This window comes from Strongylocentrotus purpuratus, unplaced genomic scaffold (assembly GCF_000002235.5).
Source record: "Strongylocentrotus purpuratus isolate Spur 01 unplaced genomic scaffold, Spur_5.0 spur5_scaffold_14, whole genome shotgun sequence".
Taxonomy (NCBI): Eukaryota; Metazoa; Echinodermata; class Echinoidea; order Camarodonta; family Strongylocentrotidae; genus Strongylocentrotus; species Strongylocentrotus purpuratus.
Window position 1 is genome coordinate 4,030,389 of NW_022145599.1, and position 10,396 is coordinate 4,040,784.

Consider the following 10,396-nt stretch of genomic DNA (forward strand, 5'->3'; position numbering starts at 1 on the left):
TGTTTTAAATCTCTATCATATTTTCTATCTTCTCTCCTTGACATTTTAAAATCCTTTTGTCCCTTTCCCTCTCTCTCAATTTGCTATTCTTTAATTTTATCCGATTCTACTTTCTCCTCTTTCTAGAGTTAGATTATGTTAACATTCGTTTTTGTCCTATCATTTTACTCTTCCTCTTTTTAATTTCCTCATGTCATCGTTTGTGTTTAACATTATACGATTTTCTCTCTATATTTTCTTATTTCATTCTTTGTTTTTATTCTTTTACTTTTTCTCTTTCTCTCTTTCATTACTTGCACGCCCAAACACCGCTAGACCGTTATACAGGCGGTGCGCTCGATTTCGTTTTGATTTGACCTTGCTTTTCTATTGAATAAACACGTTGTTTACGTGAAACCGCTGGGAAGCAAGCCTGCCATAACTTGGTCCAGGAAGTGTGTGTGAATAAGGTCTACGTTTTGATTTTGAAAGACAAATACTTCTAAGAATGTATGAGGGATCTGAAGCGATGAACAGGGTGTAAAAACCTTTGACGGATTTTCCACTCCGTTTAATATTTTATAGCCATGAAGGATGTAGATCGAACGTGTAGCTAACAATATAATTTGTAGGTTAGGTTGAGAGAGAGAGAGAAGGGACAGGGAAAAAAAGTCAAGAGAATTTGATTGATTTGATATGTTTCCACAGTCAAGTATACACACAAACACCCCCAACGCACACACACACAGTTACATACACAATATAAGAAGTTGTACTGTGTGCACTATTGAAGAACGTTTAAGAAATGCACAACCTCTGATTTGCACACTAGATATGTTCATTCTTTGTTTAAAGTTAGAATGTGTGATGCGAATAATAATTCGTTGTTGACATTCTGAAGTTGAAAAATTGGAGTTGTTTAAATATAGATTGGACACAGTAGCGTACGCAGGATTTTTCAAGGGCCCGAGGGGGGTTAACATTTTTAAATCGGGCCGAAAATTTCGCAATGACTCAGCCAGCCGGTGAATAAGCGGGGGGGGGGGGGTAAGAGGACACTTTTTTCTTTCTATTTTTTTTTTGTCTCGAAATTTGAAAAATTGACATTTTGTTCCGTTGGTTTTTTTTTTTAATAAAATAAAATAAAATTTAAAAAAAAAATCACAAAGGGGGGGGTTAACCCCCTAACCCCCCCCCCCCTGCAATAAACCCTTTGTTTATTTCACTTCATTTTATGAAATAAAAGAAAAACATAATCTAGTGTTGCATTTAATAGATAAGGTTCAGGGGCGGATCTAGCTTTTTGCCAAGGGGGAGGGGGGTTGACCCAATGACGATTGGAGCATCATCCACGAGCCGCGAAGAGGCGAGGCAATTTTATTTGCTATTTTGAACCCCCGTCAGTAATGTTTTCTTGGTATCTACTAACATGCAGGGCATCGTCAACCAGTCGCGAGGCGAGGCGATTTTTTTTTTTTTTTGGTTGGGGAGGGGGGGGGGGCTATTTTGAACCCCAATAAGTGATGTTTTCCTGGCATAATACTGTTTGGGATCTGGACACATGATGGCATTTTTCTATGCACATCATTTTTCACTTGGCAGTGGGTACCTGGCAATTGAACAATATACAATAAACACCACAACAGTTTTGTCTGATCTATGAATAAGTGAGTAATAGTATTAACCTCCTCTCTTTATCTTTCTTACTCTTTTTCTCTGTCTCTCCCTTTCTCTCTTTCTCTCTCTCCCTCTCTCTCTCTTACTCTCTTTCTCTGTCTCTCAGTCTCTCTCCCTTTCTCTCTCTCTCTCTCTCTCTCTCTTACTCTCTTTCTCTGTCTCTCAGTCTCTCTCCCTTTCTCTCTCTCTCTCGCCCTCTGTCTCTCTCCCTTTCTCTCTTTCTCTCTCTCTCTTACTCTCTTTCTCTGTCTCTCAGTCTCTCTCCCTTTCTCTCTCTAACTCCCTCTCTGTCTCTCTCCCTTTCTCTCTCTCTCTCTCTCTCTCTCCCTCCCTCTCTCTCTCTCTCTCTCTCTCCCTTTCTCTCCCGTAGACGTAAAGTATGCGGAAAATTGAACTTGTAATAAACTAAGCTTTTGGCTTTTAACATTCTTTACATTATATCATCGAGGTGTCATAGTCAAGGAGTTTAAATAGACTTGGAAGCCGTCAAATGCCGTGCCAGAGCCTGTGCCAGAGCACTAGACGGGACTTGTGTAGTGACTCGATAAGAAGAAGAAGAATACTTGATGTGTTTATACTATAGATGCAAAGATCATGGTCTCTATTCAAAGTACAGCATTTCCATTACATTTTTTCTCCCCATTCAGGGTAGTAAGTGGGCACTCTGTAAAAGACGAAGCATGGGTGTGCCTGTACATGGCGACTGGCTGACGGTCCCAGAGGATTACAAAGCTTACATGATGTACGTACATGTATGTGCGGAATAAAAATTGCATCAAATGATAATGGTAATACTGAGCAACATTAAAAAAGCACTTCGAAACAGAATTATTCAGCGCTACACAAATGTAATATTAACAATTCATTATTATTATAAGAGGTAAACAAACTGACAGGTCAAGACGCCCTTTACAAAGTTCTAAGAAAGGGAGAACGCATGTTCGTCGAGAAACACACTCATATCATCGTCTACAAAATATATAAACTTCAAGAATTGATATTATTTTGACATGATATGATACCACCGTGAATGAATAAACAATGGTGTATTATAATTGTAATGCAAAAACATTACATAAAATGATTACATAACTCAGACATGGAATATGATTCTAAAACAATTTGCACTTTTTAAAGAGGCGTATCAAGGGGGCGGAGTAAGTGCCATCGGTAACTCCCCCCCCCCCCCCCACTTATATATTATATTAACTTAGAATGTCATGTTTCAATATTTCGACATCAATTTTGATTAATAGTATATAATTTAACATTGCACAGCAATTTTCCACCCCCTTCCCCTCCATCGGCCTCCACAAGCGATGGATGTTGGTAATCCCACTGGGGGAAAACACAGGCTACGCCTTAAAGGTAATGCAAAATTTGGGGAAATTTTGAAAATTGGATGGATAATATCTTTGAACAAGCAACCGTAGCATTCTTTATTGCATTCATTCAATACAAATGAAAAATCATACATAACAAAATGTAAAGAAAGTTGTACAGCCCTCAGAAATACATAATATACTTAAATGCATAGTATATAATGTCTTCAAATTGATTATACTGAATGAATATTATAGATCAAAGCCTTCCCCTCCCCTCCCCATTCTTCTTCCCCCCAACAAACAACAAACAACAGACACACAAACAAACAAAACAGACAAACAGAAAGAAGAGAAGAGAAGAGAGTGCGGTCAACTCCACACGATTGCGAACCCGGCGAACCCCTCCATTCCTCATCCATTGTATGTTTCATTTCATACGGATGTGTGATACTTTCAAAATGTTCCCATTTTTATAGTGTAGTGTCAATGTATTTCGCTCGGTAGCAAACTTTCTTTCTTCTTGTTTACTTTTAAGCAACTTTTCTCCCATTGCTTCAATATTTGGAAGCTTCATTTTCTCCCTACTAAGATCAAATATTTAATTAATAAAACAACATAATTAATTATTTGCCTGTCTTCAGTTGTTTCCTCTAATCTAATGTGAGCTTCCTTCCAAATCATGTCTTTAAGACATGTCTTTACCATTTGCAGGTCCAAACAATGAAAAGGTTAAATTCAACGGCATTTGAAAGACAATATTATAATAATTTAGGACTTCCCTCAAAACGAAACGGCTTGAAAATGGCTATTAGTGGGAACTTAACGACCATTAGTTGACGAATAGACTTAAGTGATTGCAATAACCTAAGTAATAGTCTAATTTTCAGACCCTTTTACCGAATGGTGTACGTTTTGTGCTGCACAAAGATTCAATCAGTTTAAATTTGGCCATTAGAAGTAGTGGGTTATTGATGTAGACAAAATGCTTACGAACCTGTTACAGCTCATTTTATGTATGCTATACCATTTAGCAAAAAAGATGTCAGTCAGTCACTCAATAGTGTATGACAGTGAAGTCTAGAAGGTAAATGGGTTTCCTTGCATAATATGTTTCAATTTCACAGATAGGACATACACGACATATTCATAATTCCTGCAAAGTTCTACAGAATTTGCTTTTGGCTGCAAAAACATGACGTCATAGTCCTCCGATGGTCATGTGATCGACGATGTCTGTGACGTGGTGATGGAAAAATTATATGGTAACTTTCGCACCTTTCTTCTTACGACACCCAAATCAGGTTAGCCAATAGGAAGGGACCTCACTGCATAGATTGATGGCATAATTTCCTACTACGTCACAAAGGTTCGTCACCTCTCGTCGTCCAATCATACCTTGTCGCAGCTGAAAACTGTCAAACGATGTGTTGAGCGCCACCTAACGATACAAACAACACAATAATGTCGTCTTGAATAGGGTTTCGAGTTCTGTGAGTGTTATCATGGACCACGCGGACCTCAGGTCACTTCAGTTCATTTAACACATTCATCAAAAGCAAAGACATCAAAACGTCAAAATAATGAAGAAAAAACATATCCAATTAAAAGGCAAAAAGAAAACAAACATTAACAACGAAAACAACCTAGTATGGAAATGTTGGGTTATTAGCGAGAATACAGAAGTCTTATTAAAAGCTAATCCCCCTATACAAAAAAAAAATACTTCACAAACATCGTGAAAGAGAACTTTTGTTTTAATGAACCAAACTAAAGTAAATTGATTTTTTTTCCTCTATGAAGAACAGGGCAATTATTTTCACGGTTCTGACTATATCAATGCAGCAGTATTTCCTTTTAAATATTTTGTTGCGTTTATTGTTCATGTTCATGTATGTACAACGTATTGAACGCCACTTAAAAGTAAAACCATAGAATAGGACTCCTATTAAATACCATTAGTAGCAAAGCGTTTATGATAATTGGCATGAGCAGGAAGATTTATAAAATAATTCCTGTCGTAAGGATAATTGTGATATATAAATTATATATTTGATACAGTTTTGAGAATGACAAGTTCAATTGAGCATAAGCATCATCAATAAAATATTTGTTAACAAACTTACCAAATGAGACTTCAATACATTCAATGTCTGAATAGATGACTTGCCACTCGGAAAGTGAAACTGATCCAAAAAACAAGGGCTGTCGGTTTTCAAAAAATCTCGAGGTTTGTACACTGTAAGGTTCTGGGCAGGAGGAAAATAATATAAATGATAACCACAAAAAAACAATGAAACTCAAGAACCATAGAAATAAAGTAATTTATATTCAGAGCAGCACTTGACAATGTATCCTGATAATATATTTATATTTCGAAATTATTTTGGCGGCATAATAATAATGTCCCAGTTTCCTCGTCATTACAAAAATGACAATGGAGTTTTTTCAGGAGGGTGATGCTTATGATGATAACGGTGACAAAGACGACGACGAGGATGATGATGAGAATAACGACAATGATGATGATGAGGATGATGATGATGATGATGATGAGGATGGTGACAATAATACAATGATGAGGGTGATGATAATGGGGACAGTGATGGGAATTACAATGATGACGAGGATGAGGATGATTACAATGATGATGATAATGATGAGAATGACGACAATGATAACAATGATGATGATGGTGACAATGATAACGACGACGATAATGATGAGAATGACGACAATGATGAGGATGAGAATGACGACAATGATAAAAATGATGATGATGATGATAATGGTGGGGGTGACAATGATGGGAATTATGATGATGATGAGGATGAGGACAGATGGCGAGTGTGAAGATGAATAATAATGCTATCGATGGAGGTAATGGTGATTATAATATATAATCTAAGTCACTAATGTTTTGTTTTATGTTCAAATATGTGGGGAAATATGTAGCAGGAAATCATCCGGCCGGTGAATAAGCGGGGATTTGGGGTTGGGGTGGGGAGGGGGCGATTTTTTTTTTAAAATTCTAATTCTTTTTTTCTTTTTTTGCCAAGGGGGGAGGGGGGGCGCTTTAAATTTTAATTTTTTTTTTTAAGGTCAAATTTACGTTACCATCTTATTTTTTCAACAGTTTTTTTTTTTTTGCTAGGGAGGCCCGGGCCCGTCACCCCCACCCCCTCCCCCCTGACCCGTGGATCCGCGTTTGACCCTCACCCCCAAGCCAATTCGAATTAATTCCTTGATTTGCTTCAAAGTATAATATCTGCCCCATCTCTTTTACATAAAACTTTTTATATTATGGGATACTTCAACCTTAATCCCCTGAAATGTAACAATTTTATGATAATATGCCTTAAAAACCTTGTGTACCCATAATCAAGAAACCCATCCGAATATTACAATATTTTAACCTACCTTCTTAACTCCGGGATAATAAAAAGTGATATGTCTGATCACTTCCCTGTATTTGCATTCACTTCTACACCTCCCAATATATAGTACACTCTGCCCAAACAATGACCCGCAACTTTCAAAAAAAAAACATAAATATGTTCAGAGACTCCATGGATTAAAAATTTTCTTCTTCGCTCCACTAACAAAAATAATCGTCTTTATTACTTAATTATATAAGAAAACAAATCCGAACGAATTGAACGAAAATACTCTATCTATCTTAACACCCTTACATCGTCGTTACGAGCAGCTAAAAAGAATTATTGATGATGCTAAGCGTACGTGGAAGGTCATAAATAATGTGCTTAACAATAAACCAAAATTACTATCCATTACTGAATCCAAAATACTGATGCCGATGATTACATTAGGATAATGATGATAGTGTTGACGATGATGAAGGTGGTGGTGTTGAGAAGGATAATGATGATAGTAATGATGATGAGGGTGGTGGTGTTGAGAAGGGTAATGATGATAGTGTTGACGATGATGAAGGTGGTGGTGTTGAGTAGGATAATGATGATAGTAATGATGATGATGAGGGTGGTGGTGTTGAGAAGGATAATGACGATAGTGATGATGATGAGGGTGGTAGTGTTGAGAAGGATAATGATGATAGTAATGATGATGAGGGTGGTGGTGTTGAGAAGGATAATGATGATAGTGTTGATGATGATGAGGGTGGTGTTGAGAAGGAAAATGATGATAGTGTTGATGCTGATGAGGATGGTGGTGTTGAGAAGGATAGTGATTAACATGTTAATGATGATGAAGGTGGTGGTGTTGAGAAGGATAATACTGAGAGTAATGATGATGATGAAGGTGGTGATGTTGAAAAGGATAATGATGATAGTGTTGATGATGAGGATGGTGGTGTTAAAAAGGATAATGATGATAGTGTTGATGATGATAAGGGTGGTGGTGCGGAGAAGGATAATGATGATAGTGTTGATGATGGGTGGTGGTGTTGAGAAAGATAACGATGATAGTGTTGATGATGATGAGCTTGGCGTTGAGAAGGATAATGATGATAGTGTTGATGATGAGGGCGGTGGTGCTGAGAAGGACATACCTGTTTATGATGATGAACTACCCTTAACCCATTAATGGGTGTGAAATCCGAAAACGAGATGGTGATTACGCTGATCACTTCCTTTTCGCGTGTCGTACCATTTGACGTAGAGTCCTCTATCCTGTACACGTCTTCCAAGGAACTGCGAAATATCTGCGTGTGGGTACACACAACATGTCAAATATAATTGTGAATATTGATAAACTTTATTTCCAATTTTTTATCACACCACTTTTTGACGGTATGGTATTATTCAAAATCACAATACATACAAAAAAGAAAAAGACAAACAAACTCAAGAATATAGTATGACTGCATAGCCCACTCGGCTTTGTTAGTATGAGAACAAATCTTTCTCCTTACGGTTCAGTAAAATGTAGATTGTATCTTCTTAATGAATATAGAACAAGTATCATGTTTGTGGAAAAAACTCAGAAAACGAAATGGAATGAATTATAAAATCTCTAATTACTCGAGATAGGGATTTAAACAAGTTGTTGTATAGCATTCAGCAAACTGATGTTAGTCAAGTAACATCCCTCAGGAAATAATGATGATGTACGAGTGCCTCGTCTTGGTTTCGAAGAAACCCGGAAACCACGCGGAGCCACGCAAAGGTCGACAAGGAGGTGGTGTAGCTTTACTTGCCAAACATGGACTAGAACCTTATGTTGTAAGTGATATTATTGTGCCAGAGAATATTGGAGCAATATGGGTAATGTTACGACCACCACACTTACCGAGACAATTATCTTGTTTCATACTGTGTGTTCTTTATTTCCGCCGAAAAATCCAAATTGTTCTGATTATGTTGATCATATACTCATGACTGTGGATACTTTATATGTCAAGCACCCCGATGCAGGGATATCAATTTTAGGTGATTTCAATGATTTTAACTTTCGAGAAATCGTAAGAGATGATAGGTTTAAACAAGTAGTGGATAAACCCACGAGGGAATGTAACAAACTTGACAAGATTTACACAAATTTTTCTGAATTTTATACGAATATTTTGCTCTTTCACCAATTGGCAAAAGTGACCACAACTTTATCATTTGGTCTCCTGATAATTTTGTTAAACAAACAACTAAAAAGAAAAACAAGATTGTACGTCCATTGAAAGACAGTGGGGTACGCTTGTTTGGTCAGTGGTTAACTGCTCATACATGGGAGGAAGTTTTTCAAAACTCTGATTTAACGTATACTCTTCAAACTCACCTTGATTTATACTAGCCTACATGTGAAATAAAATTGTGCAATACTGATAAACCATGGGTAACTCCACATTTAAAATCGCTTATCCGTGATAGACAAAACGCTTTTAAGAAAGGAAATAATTATCTTTGGAAACATTTACGCAATAAAGTTGCTGAAGCTATATCTGTTGCTAAAAAGAATTATTACAATAATTATCGTATAAAAAGAGAAAAGTTGAATAATCTGTCTGCTTGGTACAAACATATTAAAATACTTACAAATGGTAAATGTGACCCCGTTCCAATTACTATTCCTGGTATTGAATCACAAACACCTCATTGTTATAAAGAAACTGCTAATGCAATTAATAATTTGTTTGTGTCTATTGCCTCGGATCTTCCTCCCTTATATAGGAGGACTTTACCATGTTTTTTTTTTACCTTCAAAGTGCAATAGCCCAGAAATCAGTAACTGGGAAGTGTATTGTAAACTACGTAAAATACAATTTAAAAAGCATCCGTTAGTAATGATATACCGGTACGCATTATACGGGAATTTGCATGTGAATTGAGTGTACCATCTACGAAGATTCTAAACCAATCTTTTAGACAAGGAAAAGTTCCAACCCAATGGAAAACTGCTGAAATATGTCCGATTCCAAAATCTCAACCTCCTCATATAATCTTCGCCCAATTGCATTGACTTCATATTTTTCCAAAGTAGCAGAATCCTTTATAGCAAAATGGTTATTAGAAGATATTGATAAACATATTGACACTCACCAATTTGGCAATAGACCTGGTCTGTCTACTACACATTATATTATTGGTCTTTTACATAGTCTATATAAAAATGCAGAAAACAGTAAATCTGTGTCAACTGTTATTTGTACAGATTTTAGTAAAGCTTTTGATCGCATACATCACAATATTCTTATTAGAAAAATGATTCATATGGATATAAGGCCTTGGATAATAATAATAATAATAATAATACAATATTATAGCGCAAAATAAACATAAGTTTCTCTTTGCGCTGTACAAGCATATATATAATCACATAAAATGAATCAACACAGAGAAATATACAAATCTTATACCACTAAAATGACTAACTTAACATAGTAAATAACATAATAAAGAGATAGCTAAAATGGTCAAAACAAAACAAAGAACGTAAGTAAGGATAGCTTAAACTAATTAATTAAGGCCAAAGAGGTGCGTTTTTAGTGAAGATTTGAATGTTGCAGAAGTGGGTGCCTGTCGGATGAAATTGGGGAGATTGTTCCAAAGGTTTGGTCCAGCAACTGCAAATGATCTGCCCCCATAGAATATAGTATTGGTTTTTGGTACACAAAGTAATGCTTGATTGCTTGAACGGAGGGTTCGGGGTGGGTGGTATTGTTTGAGTAAATCAGTCAGGTATGAAGGAGAAGAACTATGTTGTGCTTTAAATGTAATTAATAAGAGTTTGAATATGATGCGCTTATCTACAGGAAGCCAGTGTAGTTTCTTAAGAGTACTAGTTATACTTTGTTGGTGTGGAGTGCGAGTGACCAGTCTCGCTGCAATGTTCTGTATCATCTGGATCCGGTGAATGTCAATTGCGGGAAGTCCAAACAACAAGCTGTTACAGGAGTCTAATCTGCTTGTCACAAATGCATGCACCAGAGTGAGTGCACCTTGCTT